This window comes from Canis lupus, chromosome 16 (assembly GCF_048164855.1).
Source record: "Canis lupus baileyi chromosome 16, mCanLup2.hap1, whole genome shotgun sequence".
NCBI classification, from domain to species: Eukaryota; Metazoa; Chordata; class Mammalia; order Carnivora; family Canidae; genus Canis; species Canis lupus.
The window spans coordinates 833,467-852,543 of record NC_132853.1 but is presented as its reverse complement, the minus strand read 5'-3'; positions in this window follow the sequence as shown (position 1 = coordinate 852,543).

The following is a 19,077-nucleotide window of genomic DNA, read 5'->3' as shown; positions in this document are numbered from 1 at the left end:
TTGACTAAGGTTATCGTGCTAAGCATTTCCCAGTGCACACCTGTATCAATCACCGTGTTGTACACCTTAAGCTTATAAATGTTATATGTCAAATACATTTCAATAAGCTGGAAAAAAATTCTATGGGATATTCATTCTCAACAGGAGTGTGTCCTTGCTACGGAGGCATTTAAGAATCACTTCTAGGGGGGGTTCCTGGGTGGCTCAGCGGTTTAGCACCTGCTTTCCACCCAGGGCATGATCCTGGAGTCCCGGGATCGAATCCCACGTCAAGCTCCCTGCATGGAGCCTGCTTCTCCCTCTGCCTGTGTCTCTGCCTCTCTCTGTGTCTCTCATGAATGAGTAAATAAAATCTTAAAAAAAAAAAAAAGAATCACTTCTAGGTATTTTTTCAAGTCGCATACACACACAAGCACATGCGCACGTTCGGTGAGATTTTGATATTCCCTTCTTCTGAGAGCAAGATGCAAATCACATCCTTAGTGAGTCTCCATACCAGTGGAAGTGCAGAAAGGTAGAAGATGGGAAAACACTGAGATGGGTCATTTATATGCCAAACCATCTCAGAGGCACAGATCTGCTGAGATCTCAAGATCTCAGCCTGGCATATCTCCCCTCACCAGGTCTGTCCTTGGTATCTCACTTCATCTTCCTTCCCTGGCAACATAATTTGGATTGTGTAGGATCTGGGCTCCTCCTTACTCCTGTCTACTCGAAATCCTCAACTTTCTTATCCAGACCAACCCAACCTAATCAACTCAGCTCAATCTCCCACAATTCTCCTAAATTCAACTCGAGTCAACTCAACACAAAACAACTCAGCTTAATTCTACAAAGTTCAGTTTGAAGTAAACCAGCTCAGCTCTACTCACTCGACCAAACCCAAACCCAACTTCCATGCATTCCAATCAAACTGAATTTTATTCACCTCACCCACCCCTACATGATATAACACAAGTCTATTCCACCAAAACCAAACCAACCAAAAACAAAACAAAACAAAACAAACAAACAAAAAAACAAACAAAAGAAAAACCCCAAAACCAAACCAACCATGCTCAACTCAACTAAACCCATCCTGCCCAGCTCAGTTTTTCTCCCTTTGTATCTCCTCCTTCTTTCCAACACTTGATACCTACATTCCAATCCTGACTCCCACTACCAGATTTTCCTATCTTTCCCCAAATAGTCAGGCACAAAGTTAATGCCTCATTTAAAGGAAGATGAGGACATTTTTCTTTGGACTTTCTACCTTCTTGCTCTTCCCTCAACCCTAACCGTATCCTCTTGTAGGTAATAACCTCCATTTACCTCTCGTTTCCCACCATTTGTCTCTACCCTTTTTTTTTTTTTTAATTTTTATTTATTTATGATAGTCACACACAGAGAGAGAGAGAGAGAGAGAGGCAGAGACACAGGCAGAGGGAGAAGCAGGCTCCATGCACCGGGAGCCCGAAGTGGGATTCGATCCCGAGTCTCCAGGATCGCGCCCTGGGCCAAAGGCAGGCGCCAAACCGCTGCGCCACCCAGGGATCCCTGCCTCTACCCTTTAAGGAAGACTTGAGGCCATGAAGCCTCAGACATCCCAAGCCTGTGCGGGCTCTCCTGTCTGCACACGGTACTCCCAGGGGCATTATGTCGGAGGACATTTAGATTGGGAGGCCAGAGGGTTCTAGTCCCAGAGGAAATCCGAAGAGAAGAAGAGCAACCACCAGACCCAGGCACAGTGCGGGCAACAGCAGGAGCTGGCTTGACCCCTAGGGGGCAAGACACTCTGCTGCTGACTTTCCTACCCATCCTCCTGGATCTCTTTCTAATCATTTATGGCTGCTCTGTTCCTGTCTTTATCTCTCAGTCTTGGTCTCTGTATCTCTGTATCTCTGTTTCTCTCTCTCTCTCTCTCTCTCTCTGTCCTCTCGTTGTCTCTGCCTCTGTGGGTGACCCTATCTTTTCATCTCTGTCTGGAACGCTCTCTTCCTCTTTCGGTATCTCTCTTGCTGCTAGCTCCCTCTTGCTGCTCAGTCCCTCTCCATCTCCGTCTCTATTTCTGGCACAATCTGCTTCATGTTCCACGCCTTGGCTGGGTAACTCTTTCTCCTGAACACAGATGCCTCCATCTCCTCATCCCCTCCACTTTCTCCCTACCGAGGGAGCAGCAGTCATCCCAGGCTACCTGAGAGCCTCCCCAAGGCTGCTGAACCCCGAGCTCAAGCTGATTCCTCGCTCAGGAAATCACAAGTGTGCCCATAGCGCTGGAAAGGAGTTCAGGCCCATCTCCTTGTTTTATGAATGAGGAAATTGAGCCCCAGAAGTAGCAAGGGACCTGCCAAAGTTCATTTAGAGTTAGTGGAGCAAGAACTAGACACTATCACCTAGAGACCTCAGACTCTGAAGCCAGAGTAGGAAGGTCTGGGTACCAGACTAGCTGGGAGGTAGATGGAAGGACAGTGACACCTGCTCCCAGAAGCCATCTGCATGAACACGGGAATTACTTGCCTTCTACATCGTCTCAGAGCAGCAATTCCTCGTCTCTCTGCCTGTCTGCCTCATAGTAACCTGTATGCTCTGGGGGGCAGGGATGGTGAGAAGAAAGGAGACAAGAAGCATCCTGGGTGCCCTTCTGGTGAAGGTCATTTACCACTGAACCTGACCCTTCCTGACAATTTTGAGAGAACAAGCAGGAGGCCCTCAAAAGGCTTGGGGGAAAGGAGGAGATCAGGGTCTGGCCTCCTGCTGCAGTAGGGCCAGGGCTGGGGTTTTAGTCAGACTGGAGCCAGAATCCAGCCCCTGAGCCCTCAGCTGCAGGCTCCCTGCCCAGCCAGGCACAGCCCCAAGACTGTCTGGGTCTTGATCAAGGTGAAGCTTCGGACCTGGCCAAAGGCCAGGACTGCATTCCTCTTCAGCCCCACCCGGCACCAGGCTCCTGGCCAATCTGGGCCCCAGCAAGAACCAGAGACCCCTGGTGGGCCTGAGCCAGAGCCAGGCTGCAGAAACGACCCTTATCCAGCCCAGAAGGGAGGCCCCCAATACCTCCTCCTAAGCCAGTGACTGGCACACATATAACTGCTCTGGGGCCGCCTCCCTCAGCAGCATAGAGTTCCTGGGCTGCCGCCAGCCCAGGCTTCCTCAAAACCCTAGAAGGTCCGAAAATAGAAAAGGAGAAGAGAAGGCTGTAGTCAGTGTGGTGGACCGAGGAGAACTTGGGGAAAGAGGGGAACTGGTTCTAAGCCGTGGGCAGACACCACCAGGACCAGCGCTGGCCTGACCTCCAGTACTCCCCCACCCCTCTTGCCTAAGCCTCCAGCTGCCTCTCTGTACAAGGGACCTCAGATCCTTGGCCCCCCCCAAGACTCTACTGAACAAATCAGGAGGGACACCTGGGTGGCTCAGTGGTTGAGTGTCTGCCTTTGCCTCGGACCGTAATCCCAAGGTTCTGGGATCAAGTCCTGCATCAGGCTCAACCACAGTTGAGTCTCTGCCTCTCTCTGTGTGTCTTTTATGAATAAATAAATAAATCTTAAAAAAAAAAAGAAATTAAAAAAAGGGAACAGATTAGGAGACTGTGTCCCAGAGAAGGAAAGAAATTGCCCAAGGAAATATCAGAAAGGGAGACAGAACGTAAAGACTGCTAACTGGGAAACGAACTAGGGGTGGTAGAAGGGGAGGAGGGCGGGGGGTGGGAGTGAATGGGTGACGGGCACTGGGGGTTATTCTGTATGTTAGTAAATTGAACACCAATAAAAAATAAATTAAAAAAAAAAAAAAGAAAAAGAAATTGCCCAAGGACAAGTAGCAGGAGAAGGAGCCAGAATCTGGGCTCCTGGCCCTCCTAGGCCCTGCTCCTTCACCAGCAGGCTCTCGGGTTAGGGTTCTTTTTGGGTCCCAAGCCTGCCCCATCTGCTCAAAAGGCCAATTTCAAGTAGTTTCCTTCTCGTGTGAACTGTCCTAACCCGAGAGTGCCCTGTTCCTCAGAACACACAACTAAGCTTGAATCCCAGCTCTCTGCAAAGCCTTGGGAAGGCAAGGCTCCTCTGCTCCTCCTGCCACTGTTCTCTGATCTCCACCTGGCCTGGCTTTTCCTTCCCCTTTCCCCAGCCTTCTCTCCCCACTGCCACCATGGGCCCAGTGGAGCCTGGGGTAGGCAGGGAGAGGGGCCTGGCCCTGCTTCCACCCACTCTGGGCCCTCCCTGAACCCCCAGATTGGTCCCTGTCCCTGCAGCAGACCTCGCAGGGCTGGAACCCACTCGCTCCCCTGCTACCCCTGCCACCACCAGGCAGCCTTTGTTCTTAGAAGGTCCTTAAACTCTTGAAACTGAAACCTGCTTCCCTGGATTCTCTGCTGCTGCCTCCAGGACCTTCCTCCACCTGATGTGCCCTCAGAGGTGGGCAAGCCGTGCACCTTCCCTGACAGCACTGTTGCTTCAGGAGGCTCCAAGGTCAAATCCTGCCTCAGCTACGACCAGCGTGTGACCTGTGGGACTCTGCCCCATGTATCTCCTCCCCTGGCTGATCCTAATCTGTATCCTTTCCCTGTAATAAATAATAACTATGAGCATAAGACTTCCAGTGGGTCTTGTGTATTTTAGCAAATGATGAAAGCCGAGGGGAGTTTGCAGCACCTCCCGAACTCACAGTAGTGTCAGAATGACGGCGGTGTCGTGCAGACGCTGCTCCCTGCCCTTGTAGTTGGCCCCATGTCACTGCAACTCCTCTCATGCAATACCCACAACAACCCTCTGCAGTCAGTGCAATCGCCATCAGTCCTGGTTTACGGTTTAGGAAACTGAGTTAGGGAACCTAACCAAGGAGGCACTAGGGGTAAATGACAACGGTGAAATGTGAAAGCAGCAGCCAGGCACTGAAGTCTACAGCTGTGACCACTGTGCTGTGGCACTGCCCACCTCGGGATGCCGAAGGGGGACCCATGAGAACTGGCAGGGGAGAGTTTCCAGAGGGCTTCCCTGGTGAAGAAGTTGAACTTTGTCCTGGGACCAATGGAAAGCCAGGGGTGATTTTGAGCAAGGAGTGACATGAGCAGCTGCACATTTTAGCAAGGTCTCCTGGATGCGGAGAAGACCAACTGTGGCTACTGCAACAGATGGGGCATGGGGACAGCGGCGGGGGGGGCGGGGGGGGGGGGGAATAGTGGTGGTTGGACCTGAGCCTTCGTCTTGGTGATAAAGAGCAGTGGACACATTCCAGGTCTACCTAAAAGGCAGACTTGACAGGACTTGGGGACAGACTGGATTTAGGGAGTAAGGCAGTGGGAGGGGGCCCAGGGTAACACCCAGGCTTCCAGACTAGACGATCATGGTGTTAAGTCCTTGAGATAGGGTAAGACCAAAGAAGAACAGATTTGGGATGCCCTACATGACCATTAACGACCCCAGAGTCCTGAGGGCCAGGGCTGCCCTCACCCCAGGGCGCAAGGCCCTGGTCGCCTGCCAGCTTCAGAGCAGGAAAGCTGCGCCTCACCTACCCCAGAGTTGCCACCAGGTGGCAGCATAGGCCACCTTTTCCCAGGAAGGCCAGGGAAAGGAGGAAGACGGAGCATCTCCTGGCTTCAGATGCAGACCATTGGAGAGACCTCCCGAAATGGACAAAGGAGCCTCCCCCAGGGGCCTGTACATGTGAGTTCCTGCAAGTGCAGCATGCAAAGATCCCCGGATCTAGGAGGCAGGAGTCCTGGGTTCTAGAAACTGCCTGTGGTCCACGGCCAGCACCCGCCCCTCTTGGTTTCTCCCCTATAAAGAGCACTAGCCCTGCACAGGAGCCAGAAGCTGGCAGGGGACTTTGAACTGCATCTCTACCCTTCAACCCCTAATATCTGTGGCTTTCAAATATATTTCTAAAGGCAGCAATTTTTTTTTCTTTTTACAAAATCCCAAGTGCCTCATGTGTAACACAGAGAACAGATTCATACTGATGTGCTCCAGCTCAAGTAGAGCCCACGGAGCCCACAGAGAGGATGAAACCCAGACCCTTCGCCTTGGCATCCAAGCCCTTTGCTCACTACCTCTCCGTGCCTCTTCTTACCCAGACCACACCCTTCTACTCTTTCAGCTCAGACTGGACTTGCCCTTGGGAACGCACTTCTCCTCCCCTCCTGATTCAAATCCTCCTCCTCCCTTACTGTCAGGTCCCTCATCACCTCCTCTGAGAAGGCTCTTCCAAAGCCCTTGGTGGAAAGAGTCACTCCATCCTCTGCACTGCCCCACACTTCAGCCACCAAGCACCTGCTGTGGCTAGGCACCTGCAACAAGCCAACAGTCCTTCCTCTTGCTCTGAAGGTCTCATGTTCTATGCACACTCACACACCTCTCTCCCTGCTCCTGAGGACCTCCAGGTGGGGACCACGCCCCCAGTAGAGTATGTACAGCCTCACGCAGCTGGGGCTAGCAGACCGGCCTCTGCCCCAGCAGGCCTCCTCAATCCACATTAGCAGATAGCTGATCTTTCGTGGGTCTTTGCTTTCCCCTCTGTGTAATGGGGGCTGCTATTTTCTAAGCAGGACTCTGTATAGGATCAGGACTGGCTACATCATCTGTGAGGTCCAGCGCAAAATGAAAACGTGCAGCCTCTTGTTCAAAAATTACTTAAAATTTGGGATGCCTGGGTGGCATCTGCCTTTGGCTGAGGTCATGATTCCAGGTTCCTGGGATGGAGTCCTACGTCAGGCTCACCACAGGGAGCCTGCCTCTCCTTCCGCCTATATCCCTGCCTCTCTCTGTGTCTCTCATGAATAAATAAATAAATCTTTAAAAATAAAATAAAATAAATAAATAAATAGAAATTAAAGACAATAATAGTATATCATTGAGCCAAACACAGATCGTACTCCCATCAAGCTGCCCATGAAGTTTCTGCACTACACAAGGGGTCTGAAATGTAATCAGCCTGCACCCAAATGTGGAGTTTTGTCTGCCAACAAGTCACTTTTTTCTTCATTCAAAGGCACTGTCTGCTGCTCAAGTTGGATGCAGCAAGGCTGCATCTGCCCCAAAGGGAGTGACTATTCCATAAGTCACACAAAGTTATGGTATTGGCCAGTGGCAGCCCTGTCTGAGTTCTCTAAGATTTCATGACCCAGGCACCTGAGCTGCACTCGTGGACTTTTTGTTGAATGACAAAAGGGGACCAGAAATTGGACATAAGACATTGGAAAGCAGGGATGAAGCAAGCTAGCCCATAACTGTGGCCTGTTAATGTTTGATGGGCGAGTAAACGAATGGCCAAGTGAGCGCTGAAGACTCATCCCTGGGTGGCTCAGCGGTTTAGTGCCTGCCTTTGGCCCAGGGTGTGATCCTGGGGTCCCCGGATTAAGTCCCACGTCGGGCTCCGTGCATGGAGCCTGCTTCTCCCTCTGCCCGTGTCTCTGCCTCTCTCTCTCTCTCTCTCTCTGTCTCTCATGAATAAATAAATTAAAAAAAAAAAAAACAATAGCCAAACTGTGGAAGGAGCCTCGGTGTCCATCAAACAAAGAATGGATAAAGAAGACGTGATCTATGTATACAATGGAATATTCCTGAGCCATTAGAAATGACAAATACCCACCATTTGCTTCAACGTGGATGGAACTGGAGGGTATTATGCTGAGTGAAGTGAGTCAATCAGAGAAGGACAAACATTATATGGTCTTATTCATTTGGGGAATATAAATAATAGTGAAAGGGAATAGAAGGGAAGGGAGAAGAAATGTGTGGGAAATATCAGAAAGGGAGACAGAACATAAAGACTCCTAATTCCTGGGAAACGAACTAGGGGTGATGGAAGGGGAGGAGGGCAGGGGTGGGGGTGACTGGGTGACGGGCACTGAGGGGGGCACTTGATGGGATGAGCACTGGGTGTTATTCTGTATGTTGGTAAATTGAACACCAATAAAAAATAAATTTATTATAAAAAAATTTTTTTATTTATGGTTTATCTCTTTATTGTTTCTCCTTTTATCAAAACCTGTCACAGCTGGGGGCCAAGAGGAAGTAAAACAAATTGCCACAAATATTCCCCCTTGTCCCCAGTCAGTCTTCCCCCACCCCTCACCCAGAGCTTCCCACCAACCCTGGGCACACATGATCATCTCCCCCCACCCTCAGCCTTCTCCCAGCAATAAATACAGGTGATCGTGATTCGATGAAACCAAAACAGATTTCTCCATCTTAAATGCCCCCAAAAGGGACAAAAAGGGTGCAAAAGAAGTTTAATGCTGATACCCTCTTCAGGAAGAGTGGAAAACTTCTTTCCCCCAACAGACAGGGGAGATAGAACTGCCCCTGTGGGAACTGCAGCAACTCTAGAAGCAATCAGGAAGAGAAAAGGTTGGGATGGCAGGGAAAAGGATGCTCTTCAGCAACCTCACTCCTTTGATCCATTCATCCCTTATCAGGTAAGGGGTGGTCGCAGTGTTATCAGTGGGGCATATAAAGGGGAGGGCTGACAGAGAAAAATTAGGTGAAAGAAATAAAAGGAGAGAGAGCAGTCTGGTGGGGAAGGGGAAGGAGAAAAGGAGCCCTAAAGCTCACTGCTCTCATCTTCCAAGAAGCGGCATCAACACACAAGAGGTATGAATGAAGAGCGTTTAGAGGAGATTCAGGGCCCCCAAAAGAAAGGAAAGAGAAGGGAAAGCAAGGGCCTCTGTGGGATTACAGAGCTAAGAGAGATTGAGAAAACATCAAGTCTGGGGTTTGCCAACCGTGTTCTCCAAAGCTATAGGGATCTGCAAACGTGTGTTGGTGATAGGGAAAGACCAGGCGCTCAGGGATTGGGTCCCCTTCCTGCGTTTTGACTTTTCATCTGTCTCACACTGGCCTTCCCATATAAGCTTTTGTTTAAAGAAGTTTGCTGGCTCTGGAAGGGCAGGGACTCGCCCAAAATCCCACTGCAAAGCCTAGGGAGAGGATCAAAGATTTGAAGGCAGAAGTCAGCCTTGAGCTCCCAGAGGAAAGCCTAAGGCAATACAATCCAGGCAGCAGAGTGAACATCAGAAACTGGAGTTTTGACCATAAAGTTGAGGGTCCACTTCTGGGTTCTCTATTCTGTTCCACTGATCTATGTGTCTGTTTTTGTGCCAGAACCACACTGTCTTGGTGACCACAGCTTTGTAGTACAACCTGAAATCTGGCATTGTGATGCCCCCAGATACGGTTTTCTTTTTTAAAATTCCCCTGGCTATTCGGGGTCTTTTCTGATTCCACACAAATCTTAAAATAATTTGTTCTAACTCCCTGAAGAAAGTCCGTGGTATTTTGATAGGGATTGCATTAAACGTGTACATTGCCCTGGGGAACATTGACGTTTTCACAATATTAATTCTGCCAATCCATGAGCATGGAATATTTTTCCATCTCTTTGTGTCTTCCTCAATTTCTTTCAGAAGTGTTCTGCAGTTTTTAGGGTATAGATCCTTTACCTGTTTGGTTAGGTTTATTCCTAGGTATCTTATGCTTTTGAGTGCAATTGTAAATGGGATGGACTCCTTCATTTCTCTTTCTTCAGTCTCATTGTCAACTAATATTCGATAAAGGAGGAAAGACTATCCACTGGAAGAAAGACAGTCTCTTCAATAAATGGTTCTGGGAAAATTGGACATCCACGTGCAGAAGAATGAACCTAGACCACTCTCTTGCACCAGACACAAAGATAAACTCAAAATGGATGAAAGATCTAAATGTGAGACAAGATTCCATCAAAATCCTAGAGGAGAACACAGGCAACACCCTTTTTGAACTCGGCCACGGTAACTTCTTGCAAGATACATCCACGAAGGCAAAGGAAACAAAAGCAAAAATGAACTATTGGGACTTCATCAAGATAAGAAGCTTCCACACAGCGAAAGAAACAGTCAACAAAACTAAAAGACAACCTACAAGGGGATCCCTGGGTGGCTCAGTGGTTTAGCACCTGCCTTTGGCCCAGGGCGCGATCCTGGAGTCCCGGGATTGAGTCCTACGTTGGGCTCCCGGCATGGAGCCTGCTTCTCCCTCTGCCTATGTCTCTGCCTCTCTCTCTCTCTCTCTCTCTCTGTCTTCCTGTGTGTGTGTCTCTGTGAATAAATAAAGTCGAAAGGAAAAGAAAGGAAAGAAAGAAAGAAACTGGAGTTTGACCCAGGACAGGAATGTGGATTCAGTGCAGAGGATCCCCGACAAACCAGAGGGTGGAGGTCAGGGATGGTAAATCTCAGCTCAGAGAAGAGATTCGAGGTCAAGTTCCAAGTTCAGGGGTCAAAGATGAAGGCCTATTCTTGGTTCGTTCATTCAGTAGGTATTTACTGAGCACCTACTATGTACCCAGCATGGTTCCAGGCCCTGGGATATAGCAGTGAACAAAGCAATGTCCCTGCCCTCACGTGGCTCACATTCTGGGAGGCAGGGGTCTGTGTGCAGGAAATAAAGATGCTTATAAGGAAACAAATGAGGCAACCAGCTAGAGATAAGTGACACAAAGAAAATTAGAGTGGGAGGGAGAGACTGCCAGTAGGTGGGCTAGCTCATGCAGGGCGGTCAGGGAAGGCCTCCCTGAGGAGGTGACATTTGAGCTGCACTCTGAATGAGTTGGGGCTGCCAGTGTCCCAGCTGGGGGTGGGGGGTGTAGCCGCCTGCCTGCTGGGAGAGCCTGCAGATCCACACAGTGAGGTTGGGCAGGCTGGGCAGGAAGTCTGGCCCCCTGTAACCATATCCCCAGGAAGGAGGAAGCCAGGAAGGCGCTTTCAGCAGTTGTATTCATCAAGGCCGGCTGCAGTAACCCCGGGCAGCACCAGAGGCTCCTTGGGGCCCCTCTCCACCTTCAGCCGCCTGGGGAGGAGACAGCCAGGGAGGGAGGGCAGCCTAGAGCAGGCCTTGGATTCTCTTCCAGACAATAAATGCTTCCAGGTTCCTGGGGAGCATTCCTTGGGTCACAGCTCCATCTGATCTCAATTACCCCCGGTGTAGGGTTCCAGGGCTGGGTAGGGGCAGGGGTGGAGGGAAGGCCGCTTCTGCGTAATCAGAATCTCCTGGCCCGGTGGTGAAGACACCCCGGGACAGATCCCCTCAAATTTCAGGATTCAGGGAAGGGGTCCTCCCTGGAAGGAGAGGTTTGGCTGTGGTGGAGAGCCTCTGCTTCATGTTCCATTTTGCTGTGTGACCTGCTGTGAGTCACTTAACCTCTCTGGGCTCCTGTGGAAATGCAGACAAGTTCACCTTTTCCTTCCCAATGAGGCAAGAGTGCAGCCCAAGCCTGGACGGCAAAGCTCCGTGCTGTGTGCTGAGCTGGGGTGGGCTGGAGTGGGGTGGGGTTGCTAATCCCTTACATTTTCCTGCCTTGATTAGATCTTAACCGTCCTGCAAATACATCCCCACCCAAGATCATGGTGCCAGGGTTGCTGGGATTAACAGATAAAACAGAGCAGGGGCACACCACCCCCACCTGCAACCTTCCCCAACTTGCTCGGGCAACGCACTGTACCTCTGGCCTCAGCTAGCTCATGCCCCTCTCCAGGGGGGGTGTGAAGGTCTAATGAGTGACAAGCCGAAAGCCCCTTTGAAGAGATGCACCCAGTAGCCCAGTAGCGCTCACTGGATCACGTTTGCAGTCAGCAGCCACCAAAAAGGGCCCTACCTCGAAGCGCCGGGAAAGGCTCGCGTTGGCAACGTCCGCTTGCCACAGTTTCTGTGATTGATGACCTTGGGCAGGTCCTTCTCCTGGGGCCCCGGAGCCGCAGGGCCCTGTCCGCCCGCCGCACGTGCAACCACGTCTGTTTCAAATGGGCTGGTTATGGAGACCTTAACTGAGGTGACATTTGAGCAAAGACACACAGGACATGAATCACAAACAAATATGCACATCTCAGAAGGGTTTGCAGCGCGCCCCCAGGCAGGTGCATCAGGCGGGCACATACACTGCGACCCTCAGCGCGCCCAGAGGTCCATGCCTAAGCCTTGGCCTGCACGAGCACCTACGGCCCAGGGGCGACGCCCTGCACACGGCCGGCACACAGATCCAGCACATGCCGGCCTCTATGACACCTATCGCCTCTACGCACGCACAAACGTGCCTGCCATGTGCACGTGTGCACGTCTGTGACCACGCCTGCGTCTCAGACATCTGTCATCACCCCCATTTCCATACATTCATCAACTCACAGGTACGGAGCCCTGTGATAAGTGAATCTCACACATCACATACCTCAAGTACATGGTTTTCTCTAATTTCGTAAGACACTTGTCAATATAGTACATCATGATACATTTGTGTCCGTGTCGGAACACGTATCACATGAGCATATGCCCAAGGACATTTAACAGAAGCCTCGAGTAAATGCATGTCCACACTCTGCACACCCACAAACACACCTACACACGCCTCTCTCATACAAACCTGCTGTATGCACCTTTCCCGCATGTTCCCTTGTACCTATTGACAACTACCATGTGCAAATAATAGTGATCACATTAGTGCCAGACCCAGTCATAGGTGCTGAACTTGGATTATTTCATTCAGTCCTTAAGGCAACTTTATGCAACTGGCACTATTTGTTTAGCCTAGCAGTTAAGAGCTCAAAATGTGGTCAGGCTGCCTGGGTTTGAACCCCAGCCATCCCACTGTCTCACCCGAGAGCTTCAGTTGCCCGGTCTGTAAAGTGAGGGCAACTGCAGTCCTTACTTCAAAAGTTATGTGAAAAGCCAAGAAGACAATGCATGGGAAGCATATAGTACAATACCAGGCACATAGCAAGTGCTCAGTAAATGTTCCCTGTGACTTTTATTATCCATTTTGCAGATGAGAAAAATCAGTCTCAACGAAGTTAAGTGATCTGCCTAAAGCCACACAGTCTAGAAGTGGAGGAGGCAAGCCTCAAGCACAAGTCTGTGTGACCACACAGTTCAAACACAGTTCAAGTCCTTGAAGTGCTCCACTGCTCATGCTTCCATATTACACAAGAGACACCGGGCGCGCGCGCACACACACACACACACACACACACACAGCACATTCCATGCAGACTCCATATGCATGCATCACATAGCTCCCATTGTGTAGATACGAATTCATTCAACATTTATATAATCCAACCCATCCACCCAGCCAGGCACCCACCTGGGTGCTGCGGGTATTAGCGGGAAGCAAGCCAGGCTGCTGTCACGGCACTTACAGACCGGCACACACAACTTAGGGCACATACTACACATGACCTGTGAACACACTTCATGTCCACATGCAGATAACCTATACATCGAGCCCAGGTATACGACTTACTTGCACACCTCATGGTTAAACCAGCTGCACATAATCCGTGTAGACACGTCTTCCATCATTCATGCATACTCAGTATGTCCATACCACGAGTACCACAGGCACCTCCTCTGTATGCGTCACTCACACATGGCCACTGTACACACTGTGCTTAACCTATGTCCACATATTACATATACCCAGCCCGTGTCACTCATGTACCTGTTTCCCTTTCTGCCCCACGTGGGCATCTTGGGAGGCCCAGGTCAGCCCTTCTGAGCCGGTTGGCGGGGAGGGGGTGTAGGAGGTCAGAAAGACAGGGCCTGGACCCCCATCACAGGGGAGATAAGGTGGCCCGTGGCTTCACAGCTGGCGGCCAGGAAATTACAGTCGACACCAAACCAAAGCAGCCCCTTGGTGGACCAGGTAATCAGGCCTCTCCTGGATTCAGCCTGACAGCTTAAATGTTCTAATTCCGCTGCCAAGGGCCCAGCTCCCAAACTCCACGGCCCAAGCCTCGGCCCTCCGTCGTAATTGGACCCACGTTTTCATTACTTTGAGATTAGACAGGTCCCCTCCGGTCAGGACATCCGCAGCTGCATGGGAACCAGCCCCCAGCACAAATGCATTTACCTGATTATGGAGTTTATTTTATAGCAATTGCTCTGGAGTGCTGGAGGCCCCCTTCGCTCCACCCCCTGCTCCCCAGACCCTAGAGGCCTCTACCAACCCAGGACAAGTAGTTTCTGCCTAATGTGCTGAAGCCACCTCCCCCAGGTCCTGCAATCCTGGAACCCGCCTACTGGCTCCCTCACAGGGACTAGTTCCCTTTTTAAAAAAAAAAAAAATCACTTGAGGAATTTGAAGACAGAGGGAGGAAAGAGCATTCTAAGACTCTTATCCTAGGGTACAAATAGGAGTGACTGTCCTTGTTTCATTTATTCACTCAACAAAACATGTGTTCAGTTTCTGAGCTTATCGTAAAGCCACTGATGGGTGAGGACGTTCGTTCACTAAACATGGAGTGTAACAGGCCAGACAAGACTGTGCAGGGGGCCACGGCTTTCCCAGACATCACAGACATCACAGTCTAGCAGGGATGGTTAGAGGTTTTCCTGGTGCTTGGTTTAAGCTCAGGTGAGGGCTGGAGACCTACCAGAGTTAAGAAAGAGGGTTGGGTTGGCCACTCTTGATCTCAGGGTCATGAGTTCGAGCCCCATGGGGGGTGCAGAGGTTTACTAAAAAATAAACTTTAAAAGGTCGGGGGAAGCAGCGTGTGCCTCGCTGGCTCAGTCAGGAGAGCATGTGACTCTTGATTTCAGGTTGTGGGTTCATGCCCCACATTGGGTGTAGAGATTAAATAAATAAACTTTTTAAAAAGAGGGGGTGGGGATGGAGGCATTTCAAGCAGAAAACACGGCGCAAGTGCAAGAGCCTGCAGAGAGAGCCTGGTGTAGGAACTGGGAAACGATAATGAAGTTCAAGTTTCAGGTGTGCAGGGCAGAGGTGAGATTGAAGACAGAGGTCACCAGGACTCCGATCATAAAGGGTCTTGCTTAAAATTGCTGGTGCTTGACCTTGAGGACCCAGGAGCTATGGGAGGGCTTTGGAGGGACCCCCTTGCATAGCACATCCGAACATTTTAAGTACTTGCTGTGTGCCGCACATGGTTCTGACTGCCTGTGCGTGATGACTCAGTTTATCCACATGTTAGCCCCATGAGTGAGGCAGAGACCCCAGGCCCCACAATCCCTTCTCCACAGTAAAGAAATCCTAAAAGCTTCAATGACCAAAAGGTTTTACACAGGTTTCGTGCCATGCCATGTGGTGCCAAAAGTGACTTGAATCAAGTAGAAGCTATTTTTGTTCATTTCACCACCTGATGTGAATATTCATGTTTTGTTGGAAGAAAAATGAATTTGATTATAAGAAATGCCCCAGACCCCACTGGGAGGTTATACGTTGTATGGGCTACGTCCTGTATTAGACTTCAGACTCAGAAAAGCTCACAAACCATCTGACTTCACAGGTTTTAGAAAAGGGACTCTGGGTTTTTAATAGAAGCCTCATTTCACAGATGAGAAAACTGTAGAGTGAAGTTAAGTGATTTGTTTGCTTGAGATCACATAGCAGGATGGTGTCAGAGTCTGGCCACAGCAGCACACATCCTGTCGTTTGGCTTTTTATGCCCTGGAATGGGGGTCTGAGCCTGCCCCAGGGGACAAAGGCGTCGTGCTCTAAACCTGGTCCTGTGCTAGCTCAGGGGCCTCTGACCTTCAGCTGTGCCCCGTCTGGGCATCCTTAGTCTCAGGTGGGGATGGGCGGATCAGAAAAGGGAGCCACCTTGGCCCAAGTCTTGCAGCAAGAGAGCAGCAAAGGTGGGAATGGGACTTGGGGAAGCAGTCACCAGAAACCTGCCTTCCCACTGTCCTGAGAACTGGCAAGAAGGAAACAACAAGCTGGGCCAGGTGGGGCCGAGGAATGGGACCCCCCAGTAAGAAGTAGATCCAGGTCAAGAGCCTTAGCCCCAGGCTGCCCGGGGGCAGAGACATGGTGCCCCCGTGTCACCCTGGGTGACAGCCCCCACCCCCACCTCTATCCCCAGCAGGGCTGCCTCCACCCCACCTCTGGCTCCTGTGTCTCCACTTGGCGTCTGTGCCCAGCCTCCTCCAGGAAGCCTTCCCTGATCCCTCTGAGCCAAGGGTCTATCTTCTTATTTGAGCCCTCCAACCCTGCCTTCTTCACTCTCCTTCACTAATCAAATGTTAAGCTGTTTATTCACAGAGCCTCACCTGCCCAGAGACTGTGTGGTCCTTCCTTTGGAAGAGAACTGACAACCAGCTTTGGAGACAGACTAGACCAGGGTTCAAATCCTGGCTGGATCTGACCTGGGACAAATCATTTTACTTCTTCAGACCTCAATTTTCTCATTTGCAACGTGGGAGAAATAATAATGTCACGTCTCTCAGAGGCTGGCTGTGAAGGTGAAAGGAGATCCTGTCAGTGAAATGCAGGCCTCTACCTGCGGGAGCTGCTGCTGCGGTTACTCCTAGCATCCTGCGCACGACGGACTTTGAGTAAGTTTCTATCTTCTGACCATGACTTTCCCTGCTATGAGGGATGTTCCATTAAAACAGCAAAACCCAGGGGCGGTCGTCTGCCCTTAGCTTGGGTCATGATCCTGGAGTCGTGGGATCGAGCCCCACATCAGGCCCCACATCAGGCTCCCTGCTCAGTGGGGAGTCTGCTTCTCCCTCTGTCCCTCTGTGAGCTCTCTCTCTCTCTCAGAATAATAAATTAAACAAACAAACAAAAAACAACAACCAGTCCCGGGCCTGGCCCTGAGCCTACCAGGCCTCTCTCACCTCATCTCATAAGCCTTCCCTTTGGAATTCTGGATTCGGCCTTTGTACCTACTACGCATTCATGGCTCCCTGTTCCCTTTCAAAGATTTCTTACCTCCATGCCCTTGCTTGTGCCATTTCTGACCCCAGGCATTTCTTCTCCATCCATGCCCTCTTATGCATGTCTGAATTCTACTATTCATTTGCTATTCATTCCTTTATTTGTTCACAAAAAAAAAAAAAAAAAAAAAAAAAGCTTTACCAGATGTGTACTTCGTGCTCAGCTCTGTACCAGGAACTTTCATTAACTTACCTCACTCAGTCCTCATGCCAGCCTTGCAAGGGAAGGAGTTTTATCTGCATTTTACAGAGGAGGAAACTAGACACAGAGAGGTTATGTCACTTTCCTGAGATGACCCAGCTAGCATGGGGCAAAGACCTGCCAGACTCTGGAGCCCAGCTCTTTCCTCTTTGCTCTGCATGCGTCAAGGCCCAGGGGCAGAAAGCAATCCTCTGTGCCTGAGTGAGCGAGAGCTGAGTAGGGAAAGGAGAGGAGGTGGCAAGGGGGTGAGGACTAGATTTTGACTGAGCTGGGGGAGCAGGTTGTTCTGCAGGGAGGATGTGCCTGGAGGGGAGCCTGCCACAGACAGCAGCAGACTTGAACCCAGATCCACGATAGGGGACTCACGGGGAGGATCCCAGTGTGCTTGAGGAGTCAATGCGAGTCCTCCTCTACGCTGCGCACCCCCACCTCCCAGGCCAGGGCGAGACTAGGTCCGTGATGGCTGTTTTCCTGCTCTCCTTGACCAGGCCTGGAATATGGGTGGCCCGGTGCTGGCTTCTGCAGGAAGGCTCCAAAGGGTTCAGACGCCCACCCACAGCCCCACCTCCTCCTTCCAGGGTTCACAGGTCGAAGGGAGGCAGCCCTGTGCTCTCAGATTCACCAATCCCAAACAGAGGCCAGCTCCAGTAACTCAGGCAGCTGAGAGCAAGCTAGCAGATGTGGCCTGGCAGAGAGCAGCGGCAGTCAATCACAGAGAGGTGGGGGGCGGGGTGGAGAGCGAGGGCCAGGGAGAGGGAAAGAGGAGGAAGGGGCAGAGACGGACGGGACCGGGGATAGAGACAGGGACAGACAGGGGAGAGAAAAAAGCACCCGGAGATGCAAACAGAAAGAGGAGCCTGGGGAGGCTGAGAAGCAGAAAGTAGAGTGGTCCTCAGGGCCTGCATCAGGAGGCTCTGGCATCAGTACCGTGTGGCTTTTAGCCCCACCTTCCCCTCTCTGGACTCAGTGGTCCCACTGGCAACATGGGCACAAAATGGTGCCCCCTGCTTTGGTTCAGATTCCTGGATCTCCGTGACCCTGGTCTAGGGAGCTGAGGTCAGTGATGGGCAGGGGCCTGCACAGACCCGTCTCGTTCATGCCCAGGGCTGTGGCTGTGGCTCTGTCCACCTCAGGCTTCCGGCTGTCCATGATGACGACTGCAGCTTGGGTCACATCCCTGATGGGTCCCTGACTACTTGTGCATCCACGTCTCTCTCTGGGCCCTAATCCTCCACTCTCTGTTTCCATGGGGAGCTTTACGGAGTTTTGGGATGCACAGACCCCTGTCCTGGCAGATCCTCAGGTCTGATGTCCCCATCCTGGTCCTCTCCCCTCGCCCCCATGAAGTGTGCAGCCATCAGCCCTGAGGGTCTCCTGACCACACACAGCTTACTCCCCACAGTCCCCTCCAGCCTTGTGCCTGGTATTGAGTCCAGGCCTGGACTATGAACCATGATGGTCACCAGGAGCATCTGGAGGACAGACCTAGATTGGGAGGCTGGAGGCTCCCTCCTGGGACAAGCGGCAGGAATTGGGAAGACCAGCCCTAGGAGAGGTGACTCGGAAGAGCACAGTCCCGAATGCTGGCCTCATGGGGGGGCCTTGAGGGAGCACAGGTGGGCCGGGGGCCCAGAGCACAGGGTCAGGGCCGAGAGGGCTCATGCTCCTGGGCAGCATCCAGTCAGTCAGGAGCTGAGGAAGCTGGAAGAGGCTCGCTACAGGCAGGGAGCTCCTCATCCCCAGGGGAGATCAAGTGAGAGCTGCTCTGCCTCTCCACGGGAATGCAGTGGAAAGGGTTTTCATTACCAGATAAATGAGGGATCAGAAGCTTTCTGAGGCCCAATTCCGAGAGCATCCTGCCTCTCCACCCGAAAAAGAGCACAAGAAATCAAGAAAGTGGCAGAGGGCAGCTGCCCAGATTTCAAACTTTCCCAACTGCCTTGGCTGGCTTTTTTTGAGTTTTGCTGGCTGTCGCTCAAGCCCACAATGATGATACTATGAAGGCAATAATAATAAAAACAATTGCATCCGCTGGGGCAGAGCTAACATTGGGCAGGAATGCTCAGCGGAGGCCCCACCGGTTGTTAAGGTGCTGAAGTGCATCCGCACCAGTTGTTAAGGAGCCCAGGTCCCAAGCGCCCTGAGCACACCCCGGCGGGCCTAGCAGCCGGGGTTGTAACCCCCCTTTCACTCTCTGCCCTGAAA